Source organism: Beta vulgaris, chromosome 4, assembly GCF_026745355.1.
Source record: "Beta vulgaris subsp. vulgaris cultivar EL10 chromosome 4, EL10.2, whole genome shotgun sequence".
NCBI classification, from domain to species: domain Eukaryota; kingdom Viridiplantae; phylum Streptophyta; class Magnoliopsida; order Caryophyllales; family Amaranthaceae; genus Beta; species Beta vulgaris.
The window spans coordinates 23482043-23506441 of NC_079205.1; the positions used below are offsets into that span (position 1 = coordinate 23482043).

A 24399-nucleotide genomic window follows, 5' to 3' on the forward strand; every position below is an offset into this window, starting at 1 on the left:
TTTCGAAAATTTAATATTTCCGGTTTTTAAATGTTTCGGATTTTTTAAATATAAAACTGTTTTTCCGGTTTTATAAAAGATTTTGAAAAAGATATTTTTCCTAAAAACTAGCTAAAGATTTATTTATTTATTTTCCTAAAACTAGATTGCACGCCTAAACTACTGCTACACGTTTTATGTAGTTAGTGGATTTAGTGGCTTAAGTTAATTATCCTCCAAGTATTTATTTAATTAAATAAGTTTAATTATCTCCAAGTTTGTAAAAACCACGTAATGTGTTACTGCTTCTATTTAGTGAAGTAGTGGATTAGTGGATGCTTTACATGACATGGAATAATTAATTTAATTTAATTAATTAATTAAACATCATGGAGAACATGTGATAATGGTTTAATTAGTGGAGAACATGTCTTGTCTTAATTGTCTATAAATAGGCGCCTAATTCATTTGAGCAAAATTGTGTCTGACTTAGTTAATTTGTCTTAAGTTATCTAAAGTGTCAGTGCCTTTTCCTTTAAGAGAATTCATACTTACATTAATCGAGTTTATTACTCTTCCATTGTTTTACAAAGTGTATTTTTGAGAAAAAGGGTTTGAGTGAACTCTTGTAAGTGTGAGAAAGCTTTGAGTGAAGCAAGAGAAAGAGAAAGGAACTTCGAGTGAAGTTTGAGAGAAACGTCAGTTGTGGGAACTGTCGTTGGGAACTTGAGTTGAGTGACTTAAGTTGAGAATCGAGAGAAAAGTAATAGGTTGTAATCAGAGTTGTTTTGGCCTATTATAGTGGAAAGTTGTTTTAAAATCCCTTGTGGTCGAGGTTGTTTCTTCCTACTAGGCCTAGGAAGTTTTTCTCCTTAAAATCTCTCGAGTTCCCATTGTTTGTTCCCAAGTTTACTTTTAATTCTGCAAAAAGTATTGCTTATTCTCTCACTATAATTCACCCCCCTCTTATAGTGCTCATATTATACAACAAAGAGGAAGATTTTGGAATTTGCTAATGACAAGTGCAGTAGCCGAAATATTTGGTGACATGAGCACCAAAAATATTCACAAAAAGCAAGAGACAATTTCAAGGAGCAGAATTGCTGGTGACAAGAGCATCAGTAAGAAAGAGTAAGGAAGATGGTAACATGAGTACCGATAAGAAAAAATAATAAAGAAGGAAGACAAGCTAAAGTTGGTGACAAGAGTATCAACACAAAGACAAAAAGAAAATCAAGATCGGAGATTGTTGATGACAAGGGCATCAACGGAAGAATAATTTGGGATACAAGATTTTTCAGATTAAGGGGGAGTATTAGAGATTAGATTAATCTAGAAAAATCTTGTAGTTAGTAGAAAGATCTTGTAATTGAAAAATATCTAGAAATATCTTGTAAAAATCTAAGTTAGATTATGAGATAAGTAGTTAGAAAAATCTAAAGTCCTAGAAAAATCTAGCCTAGGATAAAATAAGATAAGGTTAGAAAGTTGTACAAGAAAAATCAAGCAAAGTCGGTCAAAGTATTAACCGACATAGTGCATCTATATACATGGAATTATGGAGAAGTTGTAAGATGTATGCATGTAAGAGTGAAAAAAGGAGCATCAGCTACATGCATGTAAGAAAGAGAAAAAGGAGCTCAAATATACGAGTAAAAAAAGGGAGCTCAAATGAGGGGGAGCCAAACAAGTGTGCTTCACACAAGATATTAGGAAAGATAGAAACAAAGAGTTTTACCAAGGTGAATGAGAGACATGAGCTCTTACAAACACACTTGTACAATTAATTATCAATGAAAAGCTATTTTATTATACTATTCGGGTCCATCAAAACTTCTGTGTGCGCCACAAATTCTATCACTACTATGAGCAGTGAAGAACATGGAGCTTCAAGCTCCGGCGACGCTCGACAGTGGGACCTGGAGAGACAAGGCGGCAGAACCGCGGTGACGGCGGCAGAATTTCGACAATGTGGCACGCGTCTGGCAGTGTAGGTAAGAGGCGAAGTAGAGGAGGGAGCGAAGAGAAGAGTGCAACGTAAGAGGGAGAGGACGCGAGGTGAAGGTGGAACTCCGGCCAGCTACGGGGGGCCAGCGAGTGTCACGCAGTGACCGGTGACTGTCCTGGCATCGCGCGCGCCGGCTGCAGACGATGGTGGTGCTGTTGGTGAACCGAAACAGAGGAGAGAGAGGGGAAATTTGGGGATTTCGTTTTGAGTTTCTTTGTGTCACCTTTTCCGGCGAGTTATTTACTGAAAATTGTGGTGTTTGCAAGGTGGTTCGTAGGTGGTGGTGAAGTAAGAGATGAGAGGATGGAAATTGCTGAATTGTTGTGTTCTTGGTGATGGATTTCATGGCCATTTATAGGGGAATTAAGTACACTAAATCAGTAGTTGGGAGGAAGAAGATTGAAGTAAATATTCTGAATTTTTGATTTGAAGAAGCTAAGAAGATGGATTGGTGACAGATTTTGGGCAGAGGAAAGGCATGGAGGATGGTGGCATGCTTGCCAAGTGGCCATGGAAGGGTAAAGAAAAAGGCAAAACTTATGGAGTGTTGACCATGGAACTTTTACTCATTTTTCCCTTAATATTTTGTAACCAAAAATCAGAAAATTTCACTACTTTTTACTCTACTTTACGTGGCTTTGTAAAAGTTTGGTGAAGTGTTGGTATTTTGTGCTTTAGTGAAATAACTACAAAAACTAACCTTCTTGTTTAAGTCATGAAATCATAAAATAAAAATTATCGTCACATAGATATTAACATTTTAAGTTGGTAAACTTCATACTGTAATTCTATATTCGTTTTATTATACGTTGCTTAATTAGTGAAACGATAAATAAAACATATTGTAACTACTCATTAAAATTAATTATTTAACTTAAACACGTTTAAGATTTTAGGATATTACAGGAAAGCACGAACTTAAACCTCATACATGCGATTTTCTCCTGCGATTTCATTCTCAAATCTGAAATCTTCTTCAATTTCGACGAGCACGAACACAAAGAGGAGAGATAAACGAACTTGAACGACGGGCTATGAATTTCGTGCTCAGATTTCTCGATTTTCATGTATTTTTCACATTTTATTCTGAATTTCTTTATTTTGCCATATTTATGTTTATTTTTTAAATCTATAAAATTAAACCTCTTTTCCTGCCTCGTATTTGCTCTTCATCCTCTACATTTTGCTTAACTTATTTCTATCATTTATTTACCGTTTCTACATATCATCAGGAAACAATAACAAGATTGGAAGAAGAACGAGATTTGAAGAAGAACGAGAACAAAGTTCGATCTGATTTTGGCGATTTGTGTTTCTTTTTAATATATTTAGTGGAATTTCATTCTTTTATGTTACATCTGGGTTTTTTTTGGGTTTAGTTTTTTAATTTCGTTTTTTGTTGTATGTTAGATCTGAATATTTAATTTTTGATATTTGTTCAGATTTTTTTCGTTTCTTAATCGACGCAACACTGATTTTTTTATTAAGGTTCACTTGTCTCTTTTTTAATTATTATCACTTGTTTCTTAATATTTGTTAGATCTCGTTTTTTAATTATTATCATTTGTTTCTTAATCGACGCAAGTTAGATGTTAGGTTCACTTGCTAGATCTCGTTTTTTTATTATTGGCAGATTATTTCCTCTAATGCAGTACTAAAGCATTCATGCTTTGGTACAATATTTTTTTTTCAGATAAGGTCATTGCGTCACACATGGCACAAGGTGCGGCGCAGATGCCTGATTTGCGTCGCACCCTGTGCTATGTGCGACGCAAATTCTCCTTATATCCAGGTTGTAGTTTGTAGTTTATGGGGCTGGGAGAGCAATTTGCGTCGCACCGTATACAACGTGCGACGCAAATAGCTAAAAGATCTGCGTCGTTTTCGCATACGACAAAAATCAATTATAGGTCATCTGTGTCGAGAACTGTGCCTTCGAACCCAAGTCCGACGCAAATATGGGTCCCAGGCGATGCAAATCGACCTTTCTCTACTATTGGTGGCAACGACGGAGTAATACATTTGCTGAGTGCAAGAATAACGACCGTTATTTAAACCATCATAGTTAAGCAATCGCTGATTTAGCCTTTTCAGTATGCAACTAGACTTGAAGTTTTCTCACTTTAACTTGCTTCACTGAAAGCTTCTCTCTTATAAGACTTCATTCAAAATCCCCTTACTCCAAAATCAAAATTACGATAATCAACAAACTCAGTGGAATAGAGTAAGAAGGCAAAGAACAAATTGCTTTACGAGAGAATGAAGGCACCACACTTTACTTAGTTAGACTCACTAAATCTCTTGGTCAGACACAAAGTAGAACATGAGATTAAATCATGTGTTAGTGGTAAAAAATTCCATGATGTTACTCAATTAGAGGAACACATTCCTTTTGTTACCCATGAACTCCATGATCTTATGAACGTATGTGAACAAGATTAGAACAACTCCCTAAATTATCGCATTTACTTGTCCCACAATCCTAAATATGCTTTTTAATTAAAAAGTATTTTAATTAATAAAACTAAAATTAAATCCTTTTATCAAAATATTATCATTAAAATATTTTCTTTAAAACTGAAAAAGAATTTTCATTTTCAAATAAAAATAAAATCTTTTCCTTAAAAAGATTTTCCTTAAAATCATATTTTGAACAAATGTCAAAACGGTTTCCTATTTTTTAGGCATCAATAGTTCAACCGACAAAATATAACTGTTACTCTAAGTCTAGTTCCTTTAAACTCGTTAGTTCCTTTAACTTATCATGATAGTGCTAGTTCGTTTGTTCCTCTCAAAGGAACAGATCTTCATTCTCTTTTTATGTTGTCATTGTTCCTTACCATTACTTACTCTTTTCTTACATAGGAACTAAAAATACAAGCCACACTTAGATTCTCTTGTTCCAATGCTTCTCCAATATTAGTTCCTTGAGCATCCCCAATTAGTCTTCAAAATCCAAACTTAATTTCTTTCTTAGACTTAGTATTCTCTTTGCTCAATGTGCACTAGTGCAAAAAAGCCCATCCGATGCGGTCAAAATCAGGCTTACTGATCTGGTTTTGGTCCGCATTGGATGGACTCGCAACAGATCCAAAATATTTACTGATTCGGTCCAAAACCGGATCAGCTAATCATATTGATTTATCTGCTTTTCCATCAAAATCGGATCAGTTAACTATAAGTTATTTTAAAAAAATCAAATCAGACTAACTGATCCGGCTTCCAGCAAGAACTGGATCAGCTAGTGTAAAATCTAAAATAAAAAAAACTACCTAGCATCAAGCAACAGCGCCTGCTGCCATATGCTACCAGCTGCCTCCAGCTCCACAAGCTAGCCATATTGTAATTCACAAAAATGATTCTTTACACCTTTATAATGAATAATTCATTAATTATTCATAAAATATACATCATAAAATTACAAAATAAAAAATTTAATGATGATTTATTATAGCAACAAAAACATAACAATAACAATGATAATCACAAATATTATAACAATCTAACTAAACGATTAAGTTAATATAGAATCAAAACTACACAAAATATCCCAATATGGAGCAACTTTTCAAACGGGTCAAAAAAAAAAGAGAACTCAAAAGCAAGGGGCAGATAAAAGAATACTCCTTGCCCAATAATGATAGTTGCACTTTCAGAAAGCTTCCCATGATAGGGGTTGCAGTCAAAGAAAACGACACATGTGTCCCTGTGACCCTCATTTTTCTTGTCTAGAAAAACACCTGATAAAAACTCCGCCACTGCAGAGTTCTTAGTGTGATATTATTGTCTGAAATAACTTGCACGCTCTCGCCACGGTATCCTAAATTAAGTTTAACCATAAATTCCAAATACACAAAGTTAAGCAGAAAGGTAAAGAAAAATACCTATCCCCTTTATCAAATCCAAACCTCGCACCAAAGTAGAAGGCAACAGAAAGCAACCAAACATCAATATGAACAACAAGTGATAGCCAGTCCTTTGATTGCATGCCATCTCTGGCAAAGTTAATACCCAAAGCAGGCTCTAGGAGCTCTGGAGGCACCTCTTTTATGCAGGCAAGTTCACTTCCCACTGTTCATTTGGATATCCATACAAACAGAGGTTTTCCTTCTCTGCAAAATGCAACAGTTAATCAACCAAACAAAGAACTTGCAACTAACCTGCTAAACATCTAATTTAGCAACCAAGTTGGTGCTAAATAGACAAAGGGCGAGCATAAAAAGGAGGAAAGACCACAAAAAATCATAATGCACAAATGTAAAGATAAGCATATATACTTAATATTAGGTACACAACCGAATACCAGAACTCAATCAATCCGAGTTTCACCTGCTATGAATGACAACACTTATTGCACAACCTTTGAACACCCAATCATTATAAACAAAATGAACACAGTTTACCTTGTATGCAACTAGGGATGGAAATGGATCGGATTCGGGGCGGGTGGAACATCACCCGCATCCACCACCCGCAATTGTTTAGTCCACCCGCATCCATCCATCCGTCATCCATCGGGTGAAACGGGTGGGTCGGGTGCTAAACGGGTGATGATATTTAGTATATTTTTAAAAGAAATTAGTGACATAATATAAAATAATTATATCAAACACATACAATATAAGTAATTTACACGTAAAATTTAATAATTGGGTAATGAGTTGGATGTTAAACGGGTGATGGATCGGGTGACGGATGAAAAAATTCTCACCCACCACCCACTTTCCATCCATTTAAATTCGGGTTTTCATCCATTTAAAATACCGGGTTAAGCGGGTGATGGATCATCCATCACCCATTTCCATCCTTATATGCAACAGTTAATAAAAGCTTGACAACATAGAGCCATAATCGATATAGATTTCAGAAAAATGCAGTATATGCATTGAAGACATAAAATTCCACTTAACATTTGTAGAAAATAGGCAAATCACGCAACCAATGGATTGCAAGAATAAACACAACTTAGAAAAGAAGAAACAAAGAGGGGGGGGGGGAAACGGATATCATTAATTCCACCAACAGACTAAAAATTCAATAATTTAAACTTATTCATCATAGTAAATACTTACTCTCAAACTTGATACGCTCTAGATAACACACACATATAATTTCATTACAACGAACTCCATCAATGAACACCAAACATACATGAGCTCGAAATAACTAAACATAATCTACTAAAAGAAGTTAAATCTTAAACAGCAAAATTTAAACTCTATGAAACCAATAAAATTCCAAAACACCAATGAAATCAATAAAGAATCTAGAATAAAAAATACGCACGCCACAGTTTCCTAGCTCAGAAAGCACCACCTATAGAAACTAAAACAGTGATAATGAAACAGTAATCAACTACTAATTAAGTATATATATTATTATTTTTTCCAATAATATCATAAAAAGGATTTCTCTTTCTTTCTAATTTTGGCACCCATAATAATAGCATCAAATAAATCAATTAAGCAAACATTTCACAACAAATCTACACATAAATCAATATTCATAAATCTCCGGTGCAAGTTATCAAAGCTAGGGTTAGCGAAATTAGGACGAAAAACAGACAAAAACAAAGAATTAGGTTGTTATCCAACTCCAATGGATGAAAAATAAGAATTCACGAACCCTAAACCTTGTTCGTTGCACGATGTAAATCTAGTTGATTGATTCACATTCGCAGCGGTTCGAATACAGTATCCATCACAACCAATTGTCTGAACATAATTATTGCAGAAAAAATTAACAAATTATTGGATTAAAAAGAAAAAAAAAAACTCCAAATTTTTAATTAAATTTGAGAAATGAATTTGAATTAAAAAAACAAAGAAATGGAGCATACTCAAATTTGACTTCGATGAGATCTTGTGTGAGAGAAACGGCAAGCGACAGTGAAAGAGTGACGGCTGAGAGAGGACGACGAGTGACGCTGAATGGTATCGTTGCGGTTCTTTCTTTGCATTTTGTTGGTTCACCTGGTTGTGGCAGTTCGTTGCTTCACATGGTCGTGGCGGTTCATTTCTGTTCGTGGTAAACGAATTGGCTGGGATTCGTGGCAGTTTCCGATCTCATGAACCGGAGTGGTGGTTCAGAGAGAGACAAGGGAGGAGTGGTGGGGTGTTCAGGGTTTTGTGGGTGGGAGGAGAAAGGGAAATAATGATTTGGGCTGTGAAATAAGGCAAAAAAAAAAAAAAAGCGGGCTTAAAAGAAAAATTAAAGAATTGGGCTGGAGATAATGATTTGGGCCAATTTACCATACCAATGGGAAGAATGGAGCTGAACAAGGGAGTAAGTGACACGGGATTTTTGTAGAGAAAAATAACGGCTTCTCTGATGCGGTCCACAAAACCGCATCAGATTTTAAAAAAACCACATCAGTTTTTTTAATCTGATGCGGTCCACAAGAGGACCACATCAGATTGTTCTCCCAGCTTTCCCTTCCATTTTTAATGTTGATTTTTGAATGCGGTTTTACAAAAACTGAATCTGTTACTAAGTGATGTATAAGGTTTTTTCCACTAGTGGTGATACCTTTCAAATCTATTCACTTACCAACTTGTTAGGTCATTGCTTAGTTTGTATATATCTTTGTTCCTTTGTCATCATCAAAACTAGGGTTCAACAATTTCCCCCTTTTTGATCATGACAACAAAGTTACAAACTAAGTGACATAAGAAAATGAAAGAATTTTAACAATACTTTATATTTTAATTAAGACAGATTAACGATTTAAATTTTTGTAACTTTTTCATTTTTTTTTTTCAAGTTTTCAACTTAGTTTGTTCCTTGTATCTTTTCCCCCTTGCTTTATCATCCTCAAAATGATCAAACTCTTGGTGATTTTGGGATGACTGATATTTGCAAGACCTTGCGACCACTAACAAACACCAAAAATGGTTAAGTTAGTAATTCAAAGGGTAGACTTGCTCAAATGTCAATCACATAATACTAGCCATTCCAAAAAATAAATTATGCAATTATATCAAAAACGAAGACAATTTAGCAAAATTTGTTATATTTATAGCACTTATTCCACAAGATTACAAAAAAAAGGAAAAAAAAAAGAGAAGGAGAGCAAAGTTAGGAGTTCTTGTTCCTTTAAGGGAAACATTAACTTAGACATTAGGAAGGAAAGGGGAGTTCTGTTCCTCTACGACTTTCTTCTAACACTTCTTTCAAATTCTTCGTCACCTCCTCGTGATGACCATCTACTTGTTTTTTCAGTGAACTCATTGCTTGAACCATCATCTTCATATTCCTCTGTTGCTCGATCACCAAATCACTAAGAACCTTTATTAACCCCATCATTTTATCATCTAAGGTCTAGTGAAGATGGTTGTACAATTTTATCATGTGCTAAGTAGGAATACATTCTTCATTAACCTACCCATACTCATTGGAAGGAACTTGTTCCTTTCCTTTGGAACCAGAGTCAGTAAGGAGTTATGGAGGAGGTACATGAATGTTTTCCTGGAATGATGCTCTTGTTCCTGTGAGAGGAACAAAAGGAGAAGAAATGATGTATTGAGGAAGGAGATAAGGGGGTGTAGCTGGTAGTGTAGAAGAGGTGGATGCAAATGGGTTTGGCTCATTTATGACAAGCTTCATTTGTTCATAACTTGAAGGAACAAAGAAGGCTAAGGGAATAACGTGAAGTATACCAATGATGGTCATAGGCAATTTTGGTGAAGGAGAAGGAGTAGGTTCCTTAGGAGTGAGTTTATGTTGTTCATGTTCATTAGATAAGATCAAAGGTACGTCCTCATTAGAAGGAATATGCATGTTGTTGCAACTCTCAACCTTAAACTTTTCCTTAAGGAAGGACCTTTCTTAGGAACAGGTTTGGTTGGCTTTTCGGCTGCTCCTCTGGTTTTTCAGGTTGAAGATCTGGTTGCTCCAGGATTACTTCAACTCGTTCCTCTTCTACTGCCATAGGCAGTTTTCTCTTTTGAGAGGAACTCGAAGCAATCATTCCTTGAGTCAATACCCGTTCTTGGATAGTGAGGTCCAAGCCATACAAAGTCTTCTCATTCAAAATGTTACCGTGCTTAATTTCCAAGGTAGGTCATCCAATTGTTTTTACTTTGAAATGGTAGAGAAGGGAAGTAATTAAAGTGACATATCCAACGACACAGTGGTTTTCTATGCAATGAGTTAAGTGTTGGATAAAAAGATAAGGAAAGTTATTTGTATGTGATGGTCTAAATAAAACATGTAACACATATCAAGAAGACCAACCTCATTCCTCTTTTCAGTTCGAAGAATGAGTGCCTCCCAAACAAGATTAAACTAAAAATTGTGAAGAGGAGTGAGAAAATTGTGATTGATTTTTTTTTTTACCTAGTAGTCGTTCCCCCAAAAGATTGAACTATATCATCTTGGGAAAAATTAGGAAACGAGACAATTCCTTTCCTCTTAAAATTTAACTCAGTTGCTTTGCAAGGAACTTCCTAGATTTCTCCTAAGGTCTCTTGGGTTTCGTCCCCCTTACTTCAGTAGTGCCTACCCCACCAATGTTGATGAAATTTCACAGAATTCATCCATGGCTAAAGGAACTAAATCATTATTAAATGCGGTTTTAAATAGGTATTCCATACCCTGTTCCTCAAATATTTCTAAGAGTTTATCAAAATTGACACTCTTAGCCCACTCTAGATCAATACAGAAAAAAAGACCATACCTAGATCCACTTCTTTCAACTTGTTTCTTTGAGGAAGTAGAAGTCGTTCCTTTGGGAGGATCAGGTGTTTCTTGTTCTTCCCCTCAACTGATTCGGGTACTTCTACCTCTTCATCATCTTCTCCAATCGATTTTTGCTCTTCAGTGTTTCATGAGCTTTTTCGATTTCTATGATTTTGGATGGAGAAGAGGGGTTTTTCATTTGAGAGGTTTTATTAAATTTTGCTTTAGGAAAAAGGTGAATTGAGAGAGGTTTTTTCCATCTGGTAATGAAAGATTGAGGTTTTATGTAGTGCGAAGAGGTGGGATGAGGATGAAGAATGGTGAAGATGAAGCGATTAAAGGAACAAGATTTTAAAAGAGAAGAAGGAAAAGAAGGAAGATGCATGTAATAATATTCAAATGGTCACACGCAAAAAATTAAAAAAGATAAATAAAAATAAAAATAAAAGAAAAGACAAGATAAAAAAATGAATCAATATTCGATAAATCTGATTCCTATATTTTTGGTATTTTCTGTTTTTCGATTTTATGAAATTTTTTTTGGCAATTCAAAGTATTTATTGATAACCAAAAAAAAAAAGATTACAGACAATACAACCATAGGCAACATGCTGCCTAATACAGGACCTAATCAGACCCTCAAGAAAGGCAACAGACTGCCTAGCCACTAGAACCTTACAGCCTTCAGATCATACAATCAATTTAGCCCTGTCCTGCTCACTACATCTAGAAGACACTCTAAAGACGATGTCCTTAACTAGGTTGCTAGGACTCATTAGAGATTGGTTACACTAGTGGCAAAATAAGCAAGGGTTGCGATTAAAACGGCCCTAAGGGCTGCGTTTTTGGCCAGCAGCCCTTTCCATAGCAGCCCTTCAATAGAAAGGAACCCTTCACAACGAAGGGTTGCGGTTTACGCACAAAACCGCAGCCCTTCCAATATGGAAGGGCTGCGGTTTTGAGCCTAAACCGCAGCGCTTTTAACATAGAAGGGTTGTGGTTTTAGCCCAAAACCGCCGCCCTTTTGGACCCCAAATAAAATAAAAAAATTTCTTTTTTTTATTTTTATGTCAAATTGACACAAAATCAATTCCAAACTGATAAAATTATAACAAAATCACAAACTGACATTTATATATAATAACAAAAACTACTTCATAGTATAAGTTTTACAGTTCTGGATGCAATGAAAGCTGCTAACTTTACTCAAGCACCCACTAACACATCAAATACAATTCAAAAGCGGCAGTAGAACACTATAACATCGATCAAAAATTTTAACTATGGACATAAATCATATGACAACTGTATAAGCTCACCCGAAAAAAGCTAATTCATAGCAGCATATTACCTAAAAAAATCTGATAACATTAATCTCACAATATGACCCAGAAAATAATTGCACATTCACCCAAAATAAACAATCCGAAAATTCAAGAAAAAAACTGCAAACCTAAGAATTTTGTAATTACACTTCAATTCAAGATATATTAAAACCTTAAAAAATGAAACTTCATCTAAACTAAAAAAATGAAAATAAATTAAATGTGTTCGAAAACCAGGCATGATTTCCTTCAACTTCTCGACCTACACAGAAGAAGAATCAACCATTGTTAGGGCACATAATTCGAGGAAGTTTTCAGAAATGTGAGAGCGAGGAGAGAGTAACATAAAGTACTAGAGAAGGAGGGAGGTTCTCTTCAAATTCTTGATGGTTGCCGTTGTTGATGGCTAAAGGTTTCGACGAGGGTGACGAGCGAGTGAACATAATGTTGCCTTCGATCTTCCCCTGAAGACGAAGGTGCTTGAAGCTGAGACCGTGCATCGACCAATGCGCCTTGTTCGCCCATGATACAAGCAGATCGAGGCCGAGGAAGGCTGCTGCCATAGAATTTTTCTGGGATTTATTTTAGTGAGAGATAGAGGTTGGGCAAATTTTTCTGGGATTTGTTTTAGTGAGAGAAAGAGAGGCGAACGGGAGATTGTGAGTGAAGGGAGAATGAGATTTGTTTTAGTGAGAATGAGATTGTGAGAAATAAACCCCAGCCCGCTTATTTTGAGCCCAACGCGCGCGAGATCGAATTTATTTTCAAATAAAATAAAAAAGCCCATAAAGGGCTGCGGTTAGCCCAAAAACCGCAGCCCTTTATTACTTATAGGGCTGCGGTTTTCGGCTAACCACAACCCTTCACTAAAAGGGCTGCGTTTTTTAAATAAACGCAGCGCTTCGTATATGAAGGGCTGCGATTTTTGGGCTAACCGCAGCCCTTCACTATTAAGGGTTGCGTTTCTAAAAAAACGCAGCCCTTCCAGCGCAGCCCTTCCTTTTTTCCCCCTAGTGTTAAGGACCATATTATTCCTCTGCATCCATATTGCATACAGACTCTCAGTATAAAGCATCACATACACCTTATCTTTGCTTTTTTTACTTCTAGCTTTCTTTATAGCACTCTCAAGCTTCCCCACTGCATCTACCTATGCTTGACAGTTGATATAACCCAAAACATGCTTCCATACTTCTTAATTATAAGTACTACTGAAAAATAAATGTTGATTGGTCTCTAAATCCTACCCACAAATCTTACAGTAAGGGGTAACATTCAAATCCCACTAGTGCACCCTGGAGGCAGTTGCTAGGCTGTTTAGCAAGCTAAGCCACAAGATGAATTTGCTCTTTGGAGTGGCTTTGTTGTTACACACCAATCTTCTCCATTCAACCCTTTCACTATCTTCTTGGAGCTTTCCATAAGTCTTCTTACTGCTGAAAGTAAGATGGGAGCTATTGCACTCCATCCTTCCACTCTCACCAAAAGATCTCTGTAGGCTACAATCTTCTTGAGGATCCAAGTAGTGTTACTAAAAATAGCAACATCGAGCACAATGCTTCTCTTGATATAGTAGGCATCGTCCCACCTCACCCATAGCTTATCCTACTTAAAAGCAATGGCCCATAACAACTTCAACATAGCTGCTTTATTCCAGTTTACATATTCATCACATTCAAACCACCAGCAGTTTTAGGCAATTGAATGAAATACCAAGCCACTGGAGCCTTTCTGGAATAATCCACAGCTCCAATCTACAAGAACCTTCTACAAATTGTCTCCACTCCCTTAATTAACTTTTTAGGAAGAGGGAAAATTGGAGCCCAATAGTTTTGCATACTCCCAAGAATAGTTTCAACAAGCTGAAGTCTGCCAACATATGAAAGGAAGTGGGACATCCACCCTTGAGCCCTTGCAGTGATTTTGTCTATCAGAGGTTTGCACTAAGGGAAGCTAAGTTTCTTGGTGGCAAGAGGTACACCAAGAAACCTAAAAGGCAAGGAGCCAATATGCACTTGGATACTGCTTGCTAGTTGTTAGCTTCCTCTTGGTTAATGCTAGAGAAATAGATGCAACTCTTTTCATTATTTGCCTCCAAACCTAAAGCCTTAGAGAATTTCCTAACGGCTTCCATCATTTTCCCCACTGAACTGTGATCTTCTCTCACAAACATGAGCAAATCATCTGTAAACATTAGATGAGTGAGCTTGATTCTCTTGTACTTAGGATGTTAGTTGAAACCAGGCTGACTACTCATACTCCTAAGACACCTACTAAGGTATTCCATACTGAGTGCAAATAGGAATGGACACTAGTAGAGAAAAGACAATTTGCGTCGGATGTGAGGCGCCCATTTGCGTCGGACCCGGGTGCGACGCCAAAGCCCTCGACGCAAATGACTGGGGAACTATCTGCGTCGCACGAGAAACGACGCAAATGGGTGAACTATGTGCGTCGCACCTATATACGGTGCGACGCACATTGCCCTGCTGCAATTCCAGCATGGGAAGGGCAATGTGCGAGGCACATTACCTGTGTGCGACGCACATCAGCACCATGCGACGCAAAACATGAATATGCATCGCACCTGCGTACCATGCGACGCATATTTCTCGTGTCCTGGTATTGTTTTTGATGTTTTGCGTCATACTCTGTTGGTCATGCGACGCAAATAGATGTTTTGCGTCATTTTCGTGTCTGTGCGACGCAAATAAGGGGACGCAAATCGTCCTTTTTCTACTAGTGGGAGACAAGGGGTCACCTTATCTCAAGCCTTTCTAGGCATGAAAAAGCGAGGTAGGCACTCCATTTAGAAGAATAGAGTATGAGACTGATTGTACACAGGCCATCACCCATTTGATAAACTGAATATGGAACCCCAGCTCCTTCATCAGATGCTCTATGAAGCACCACTTAACAGAATCATAAGTTTTCTTAATGTCCACTTTAATGACACATCTAGGGCACATATGACTTCTGTTATAACCTCTGATCAATTCAGCGGCCAATAGAATATTGTCCACTATTTACCTACCAGGAATAAACCCATCTTGAGAACAACTCACCACTTCTATAATAATTTGTTGAATTCTATTAGTTAAGATCTTAGAAATCAACTTATAAATTACAAAGCAACAGGCTTTAGGTATGAAATCCTTTGCATATATGGCATTATCAACTTTAGGAACTAAAGTAATAGCAGTGCTATTAACTGGTCTTTGACTGAAAGATGTATCAAAGAATTTCATGATACCATCATACACATATTCTTTAATTATATGCCAACTTTTTTTTTTAAAAAAACACTACATTAAATCCATTGAGATGATCTTCTTTAATTATATGCCAACTTTTTTTAAAAAAAAAACATTGCATTGAATCCATCGAGCCCTGGGGCCTTATTATCATCAATAGAAGCTAAGGCATATTCAAATTCTTCAAATGTTACCTGCCGAGTTAATAACTCACAGGCATGTTGAGTCAATCTTCGTCCACTTCTGACCACCTCAAGTCAATGCCCTCTAGTGATTCAGAGTGAGTGCCTAGGAGCTTCTTGTAAAACAGCTTAATTTCATCTTGAATGTCTTGGGGATTAGTCAACACATCCCCTAAGGAGTTGTGAAGAAAAGAGATTTTGTTTCTAGCATTTCTCACTTTTATAGCTGTGAAGAAAAACTTAGAATTAGAATCTCCCATTGATAACCAGCTAATTCTTGATTTCTGCTTTAGGATATTCTCATCTATATGAGACTATTTCTTCAATTGCTGCAGGATTTCCTTCTCTTCATTTTGCAAATTACAATCAGACTGTAATGCAGGAAAAGCTTGTAAAGAAACAAGTTTTTTTCCTAAGCTCTTCCACTTTAATGTGAGCTTTAGAAAAACTTTTGGCATGAAAGCCTTTAAGAGCATGCTTAACAACCTTCAATTTCTCCCAGACATTCTTCACTTTATGATTGCAATGAGTAGACCCCCAAGCTCTCTGTACCACTTCAATAAAACCATCTTGTTCAACCAGAAAGTTATGGAACCTAAAAAGCCCCCCCCCCCTCTTGTTGAATTATATCCAGAGTAAACAGCAAAATAGTGTGATCTGACACTCCAACAGGGAAATACTTAATCACAACATCTGGATAGATAGAAATCAAAGCACAATTGACTATTGCTTTGTCAATTTTGCTTAACATCATGTCCCCACCTGTAACTTTATTATTCCATGAATAATAAACACCAGAAGAAGGAGCTTCAGTCAACTGATGATCCTCCATGATGTTTTTAAAATCAATTGTTTCAGCTTGGCTAACATCAAAGCCCTGCATTCTGCCAGCTGCATATCTAACACCATTATAATCTCCCATCATTATACAGGGGGTTTGAGTGTTGGTAACAAAATCACTTAGCTCAAGCCATAGTGACTTCCTATCTTGAATTCTGTGGAGGCCATACACAGCTACAAAGTGAAATAGATGGGCACCATTGCTCTACCACCAATCTAGCTTCACTCTTCACCCAAACTAACCAAATCCTGCCTCTAGGAGAAGCATCATAGTTGCAAACCCAACTTCATTTTTCACCAAACTTCTTCTGAATTTTCAATTTATTATAAGACCTTACCCTTGTTTCCAACAGAGCACAAACAGTAACATGATGGGAGTGAAGGAAATGTTTAATTTTTTTCACTTTGAAGTGGTCATTCATACCCCTGACATTCGATTTTAGAAACAAAGTTTCATCAACTTTTCCTCTTTTGAAATCATTTTCTAAAAGTAACTTAGATAATCTCTCATACCATGACCTAGGTGCTTGCTTTAACCCATAAAAGAGCCTTGTCAAACTTGTATACGTAGTTTAGGAAATCATTATTTTCAAATCCTGGGGGTTGTTCAACATGTAATCTTCATTTAAATAACCATTAAGAAATGCACATGTGACATCCATTTGATAAAATTTAAATACTATATGTGCAGCAAATGCAATCGGTATTCTAATGGCCTCAAGTCTAGCAACAAGAGCAAAGGTTTCTTTATAGTCAATTCCTTCTTGTTGATTATAACCTTTTACTACAAGTTTAGCTTTGTTCCTTACAATTGTACCATACTCATCTAGTTTGTTTCTAAACACTCATTTTCAACCAATCACTTTTTGTTGTTTAGAAGAGGGGACTAGATGTCATACCTTGTTTCTTTGAAACTCATCTTGCATAGCATTGATCCAATTAGAATCAGTTAAGGCTTTTTCATGATTTATTGGTTTCATTATTGATAGGAACGCATGAAATGCACAAAAATTCCTTAATTGAGATCTAGTTTGCATACCTTTGGATATGTCACTTATTATGAGTTCCACTAGCTGTAATTTTTGTTGTCTCCAAAGTTTTGGTTGAAATTCTCTTACAGGAACAGGTGGTTCCACTTTAATTTCTTAAGAGGATGAGGAGCCTTGTTCATTTGTTCCTCTTTCAGCTGTTGTTGAATCAGTTCCTTCAACCTTTTATTTCTTAGTAGGAACACACTAGTAGAATTAATGATTATTGTTGCGGTGGAATTGTTGCAGTTTTACCCATAAGCCGTAATAAACCACGTCAAAAGAAAAGGTAAAATAGAATATACACCTTTTTACGGTTCCCAGCCAAGAACGCAACAATAGATTTCAACCGAAAAAATATTCAAATTTGGTTGACTATTTGACCAGTTCTATTGTTGCGGTTTTCAACCGAAATCGCATCAATAGATTAAAATATTATTTTTCTAATAATATTTGAACCTAGCGCTGCGGTTCCTTAAAAAACCGCAGCAACATACTTCATGAATTTAATAAAACACTCCTAGTCAGTTAGTCAGGGTTCCTCAATCTCGCTTTTTATTCTCGCCGTTTTCATCCTTCCCTCTTTTCAACTTCTCACTCACCTCTCATCGTCTCATCTCTCATCCTCTCATCATCTCGCCGGTCTTCATCCTCTCATCATTTCGTCGGTCTTCATCCGATCGGCCCCTTTCAGAGATTCACGATCGGGCGAGTAGTGCCCGATCGTGCCTGAGACAAGAGTGAGAAATGAAGAAATCGACCGCCTTATAAGGCGGATGTCGCCCGAGCAGATCGGGCGGCCCTCCAAACGTGCCTATTTTGGCACTTTCCACCAAGCCTTCAATTATCTTCACTACTGAAGGCTTAGGAAGAAGCCTCGGGAACTCGTATACGCGCCTCCTAGCTCCTCCAATCCGATGTGGCATCAAGAATAGCATAAAATAGGGAAATAATTCCCTAAAACCTGCAAACTATCATAAAACTTAAAATCACAACTAGATGGAAAATATTAGTATAAAAGAGCTCCTAAGAGCATCATTAGCATGCATTTCAACTAATAAGAAGGGGGATAATTAGATATAAATCCATAACATCGATTACACATGAAAATGAATCTTCTTTCATTGATCTTTATGTGGTTAGTTTGAGATGAAAATTGTTGGTTTGAGTGATAAATTTCGTAGGAAAATGAACCTTTCTTACTTTGACCTTGAGCAAGCACATATTGGAAGTGAATTCTAGTCGACCTAAATATGTACCTCTTTTTTTCATTTTTTTTAACACATGAATAATAAGACTGGACAATTCACGATTGTGAATGGCAATGTAGACCCCGTTGGTAAAAATGCTTTGATGGGCACGATTTTGGAAATTTTCTTATTATAATATGAGAAATGGACATACCATTATCCTTGAAATCATTAAGTTTATCTTCTTTTGAGAATATGGGTCTGGTCCAAAATCTGGTTTGGTCTAATCCAAAATCAGGTCCAACCCAGGCTTGTGCATATCCCTATTCCTAACGACATTCAAATCCTTGACATTATTAAGTCTATCCTCTTTTCTGTTATCCATGAAGAGGAGTGATTGTTACTTGAAATGAAGAAAACAATTTTGGAATGAGAGAGTTGAACCGCCTTTGCCTGGTGCAAGCTAAGAAGGGCATACATCCCAACCACCTTCACAACAAGGGAAGAAAAGAGTTCCTTCTAGGACTACGACTACTGGGTTTGGGATACCAAAGAGTACTGCAATTAAATTTGGGATCGCAAGGCTAAGGGGAAATCTGGAAGGAATAGCAGATGGAGGGGGAAGCAGAAAGCCAACCTTAGTTGAGTGAAGAGTCTAGTGAGGATGAGAGTGATGATGATTTTGAATGCCTAGATGATGTTGAATCTAGTGGGGATGAAAATTTTAAAGTTGATTTCATTTAGCATGAAATCAATATTGATGTGGAGGAAGAGATACTGGACAAATCTTTTTGAGGATCACCTTGATAAGAGTGCATCAACAGAAAAATTGTATAAAAATGGGACAATTTGGAGTAATGCACCCTTTGGATCAATCAAGTTGCACCCCTGGCTTATCTTCCCTAATAAAGAGGAATTCCTAGATGTACTTAGGGATTTTCGTATACAAGGGGGTTTGGATTGAACATAGAAAAGGCTAATAGGAAGATATTCACAACCACTTGCATTATGGAAGGTTGTGAATGGAGGATACATGCATCAGTTATGACTGATAATGTATCTTGGGGAATTAAGACAATAAGGAGTGAGCATTAAACTTGTGGGAGATTGGAGGAAAAACCTATGGTGTTTTCATAGTGGCTTTGCAAGAACTTAACTGATGAGGTGAGGGGAAACCCAGACATTCCTGTTGAGTCCCTACAAACTGTGTGCATGAATAAATTTAGGCTAAGGGTTAAAAGGAGGTTGTCATACAAGGTTAAGATCTTGGCCAAAGAGGAACTATATGGGGGTTTTGAGCAGGCATATAGTATGCTTCCTAGGTATGCTGAGATGATTAAAGAGACAAACCCAATGCCCTCACAAGTTAGACAGGGGACACTTCACAAAGTCAGCCTAAGTTTAAATCATGCTTCATAGACTTTAATGCTCAGGCTAAGGGCTTCATTAGAGGATGCAGACCCATTATTAGTATTGATGGAGCTCATCTTAGTGCCAACTACAAGGGGATTTTGTTGACAAAAATGAGCATAGATGGCAACAATGAGATTTTTGTCATTGCTTATGCAATTCTGCCAACTGAGAGAATTGCTTCATGAAGTTACTTCTTTAGCAATCTGAAATTGCTTTTCCAGCAAGAGGGGTGCAAAAGGACCGCATATACCTTCATCAGTCATAGGATAAGGGTAAGATCCTTAACTTATTGTGTTAATTTAATCAGTTTCATTGACACTTTAAGTTACATGTTTTAAGCATAACTTATTTTGTTTTTTGCAGGGTATGGAGTCAGCATTAGTTGATGTATTCCATTAGGAAACAAGGATAATTTGTTGCCAAACCCTCTACAACAACTACAAGAATGAATGCTACAGTGGGACAGCCTTCCACAAACGTTTTTGGACTGCAATTGATGCCTACAACTAGTATGTCTACACTAAGTCCATGGAGAAGATATTCAAATACAATCTAAAGGCTTTTGAGTATCTAGAGAAATGTACAGAACAGTGGAGATGTGCCTTCTTTGACACTGATGTCTATTATGATCACAACACCGCAAATTTTGTGGAATCCATCAATGCATGCACTAAGCCATATAAGGACTTACCTGTGCTGACTCTACTTGAAGGTATGGATTTTTTTTTCATTTTTTGCTTTTAATTCTGTGACTTAATTATGACATGCAATGTTGTTAAAATCGAGATTCTAGTTTGAATCGAAAACAACCTTCAGAATCGAATCGTAAAATCGAATCGTAGAATCGTAAGATTCTACAAACATGTATAATCAAGATATTGCACTCAATCTTCATTGAATATGCTAAAATTATAAGTTAAAAGACCTAAAAATTGGAAAAAATAGTTGTTTACCCACTATATTGGCAAGAACTAACAATATATATCTCTTATTTTCTTTGTTAGCATGATTTAAACTTGGGAGGTTTTCGCTAGTCAACAGAAATGTATAGAATCGTCTAGAATCGCGAATTGAATCGTCTACCATATTTTGAATCGTAAAATCGTAAGATTTAAGAATTGAATCGCGATTTTAATAACTTTGATGACATGGTTTATGCTCTTGGTTTTATTGCAGAAACAAGAACATGGTGCATGAAGAGGATTGGAGCAAGGTTTGATAAAGTTGTGGACATGGATCCAAATGAACTAACAGAGTATGCACAGAGGATTTTAGAAGTAAGGAGTGTTATTAAGTTCAGCATTTGTTATGCCACATCATGTGGAGGTGGTGAATATGAAGTGAGAGATGTTAATGTTAATCCCAAATTAAGTTAACAAATACATAATATGGGTGTGGAAAATGGCAAGGTTCAGGCATCCCTTACAAACATGCTCTAAGGGTTATATTCAACCAAAGGCTTGAGCTAGCTGATTTTGTTTCCCCATACTTCAAGGGGGCAGCATACAATTCTCCTCTTAATATCAAAAGAGCACTTGACATACCTACAAAGAAAAGGAGGAGAGGGCCTAATGAAGCTAAGAAAGGGAAGAGGTAAAGCTCGATGAGGTGCAACAAATGCGAGGAAGTGAGCCACAATTCTGGGAGTACTTGTGGAGCTGGTAAAGAAAAGGGGAAAGGCACCAAGAGAAAGGCAGATGGAGCTTCCACAAGTCAAGCACCAATTAAAAGACTAAGAAGACTCCAAAGGCACATGGAGCTTCCACTAGCAAAACACCAGGCCACCTAAGAGGGCCAAGAAGTGATTATTGTCCTTTTGCACAGTTTTTTAGGGTTAGACTTTGAGAATATAACTTTTTGTATAGCACTCATTACATATGCAAGTAAGCCAAAACAAAAAAAAAATGTGCATTAAGTTGCCAATAGGATTACAATGATAGACACCAAGAGGCTATACTACTTTTGTAAAACAAATAGGTGGCAGTTAAGTTTTTGAACCATACATTACAACTATTTGCTTCAGTTGAAGATTACAAATATGAGCACCACAAACATGATTAGCCCTAATTTAATTACTTTTGTCATTAATATTTTTGTTGTTTTAATTTCTTCCTAAGTTGCTTAACTTGTTCTCTCAACTGGCTACATGGTGCACTGTCATCTTCCTCTTCATATTTGCTTCATCTCTTCTATCTTGACATAGGTTTGCTTCCCCTTCTCACATATTCTTGTTGGGTGTTGTAATTATGCTCAAATGTCCCTTTGCACCATATGAAGTTGTTGCAATCATTAAACTTATAGTATAGCCTGCTTGAATTTGTTGCTATCACTGAACTTCGAGTACTAAATCTTTATTCTACAACCACAGTAAAAGCTAGGGAGCTTAACATGTGGAAATTTTTGAGAAGAGGAGGAGCTTTTAGTATGTGAACTCATTAGATTAGAGTGAAGCAATTGCTGTTAAAAAAAGATGTTAAATACTCAAAAAGCATGTTGTATTTATAACCAAAAATCCAAAGGCTAGTTTTTTAAATCTGAAAAAATAGTCGTTGAGTATGAAGGAGTAAATGATGAAATAATTTACAGGAAAGGGTATATGGTGCATTAAGTTTTCAACTAACGGCAACTTAACGTCCGTTACCAAAAAGGATAGGTGAACAGTTTTGAAAAGTACTTAGGTGTATATGGTGAATATCTGAAACATTAAGGGCATATGGTGAATTTCGTGTTTTGTCAGGGGTATTTGGTTAAATAACTGTTTAAATTTATCATTTTTCTCCCGATAGGCCCAAGTTACTAATTAATGTAATTTTTTCTAATGCTTGGCAAAAGAACTGTTTAAATACCTCCCAATCTTTTAACTATTTGAATTTTTATCTATATTTAAAGTTCTTATTTTCTTTAGTTAATGGCTGGGACTTTTTTCTATCTTAACAATTTTTTTTTTGAGAACTTACCCATGTTCCAAGTCCAAATTTGTAAATTGGATCCTTCTAACATGTCCCAGATCCTTGCTTTTTAAAATTCTCACTAGTGGAAAAAAAAATGCTTGTGCTACTTATCAAGTGCTTGGGTTGAGCTTGAAAATGGAGCACATGGTCTTCGTTTCTTTTTTGAAAATAAAAAAGGATCTCAAGTGCTCCGATTGGGCCGAAAAACAGAGCACTTGAGTATTCTTTTGGGCCCCAAAACTCCCTCCCTCTAAGTCTTACACCCGCATTCACTCTCTTCCCATCTCCAATTAATTCCTTCGTTGAACATGAACCACTCTCTCTATCTCTCTCAGTCTCTCTCCTTCCATCTTCTCTCTTCCATTCATAAGGGGTACCTTCTTCGGTTCCCAGGGTTGTGACAGAAACAACCAGCAAACCAAAACCCATCCCAATTCCCTCGTCACTCTCGTATCTCTCATTCACACATCGTCCTCTTCCCAAGGCCCAACTCAAAACCCTAATGCGAGAGCAGACGACGTCACGGCGGATGACCGCCACGACTCCTTGATGATGGAGTGACAGACACAACCAGAATCCTCTTCTCCTTCTTTCACGGTGGCAGGTAAATTTCTTTTTAATCTATTTTTCTCAATTTCTAGGGTTTTTGCGAGATTCTTGAGATTGTGTTTGAATCGAATTTGACTTACTTTTAGATCTAAGGTTTAGGTTTTGATCTTCTCTTTGTTGTCGAAATTGTACCTGCGCAATCATCTAACATGTACCTGCGTTTTGTGCAGAAGATGCTAGAGGTAACTACGTATCTATGAAGTTTCTCCTCACATGCCAAACCCTAGCTCTGCTCTTCTATCGATTTCTCTGCTACTCTCGTACTCGTTCGTCTCTCTCTCTCTCTCTCTCCTCTCAATATAATCTTAATTGTTGTGAATTTTAAGCTATTCTTTGCGAATTTTGAGCTCACATTTGAATTTTGGTTCTATTTTGGCACTTTTGTGATTGAATGCAGTGTTTGAATAAGGCTAATAAATCATATTTTCTTTCGCTTAGTTTGATTATTTGATTATATATTTCTTGTTATTTTTAGTGTTTGATCAGTTCGGATACGAATTCTAAGCAAAGTACGTTCAGTGAAATTAATTTGAGTGAATTATTGTTAGTAATATAAATTACCTGGATGTATTCTTTTGTATTCTGGCGCCTGACAAAATTTTCTATTATTGTCTACTTTGAAGAAATTACAATGTGACCGTCACTCTGTATTATTGCAGAAAAGCTTTGACGATTTCTCTATTAGTGTCGTTATATCGTATGGAAACCACAATGAATTTATACAGTCATTAGCTTTTATATATTTCTTGTGCTGTCAGTTTTTCTACTTCATCTACATGATAAATTGTCCTACGTGCCATTCCAACAATTTGATTTCCTTTTGACTTGTATAATGATCAATTCAATGATATCGTCCGACTCATTTGAGGCATTTTTGTTGATAGATTGCCCATACTAGAAGAAGATGACGTACTTCGGCTGTTATGGTGGTTACCACAATA

General features: G+C 36.6%; 1 long non-coding RNA gene across 1 annotated transcript; it reads right to left on the reverse strand.

The window, feature by feature from the left end:
• Positions 1 to 3309: 3309 nt before the first annotated feature.
• Positions 3310 to 8174, reverse strand: LOC125496908 (uncharacterized). The gene is made up of 4 exons (XR_007273311.2): positions 7827 to 8174; positions 5872 to 6099; positions 5260 to 5356; positions 3310 to 5132 (listed from the first exon to the last, which is right to left on the reverse strand). It is a non-coding gene; the product is annotated as an uncharacterized LOC125496908 (long non-coding RNA).
• Between the last annotated feature and the right edge of the window lie 16225 nt (positions 8175 to 24399).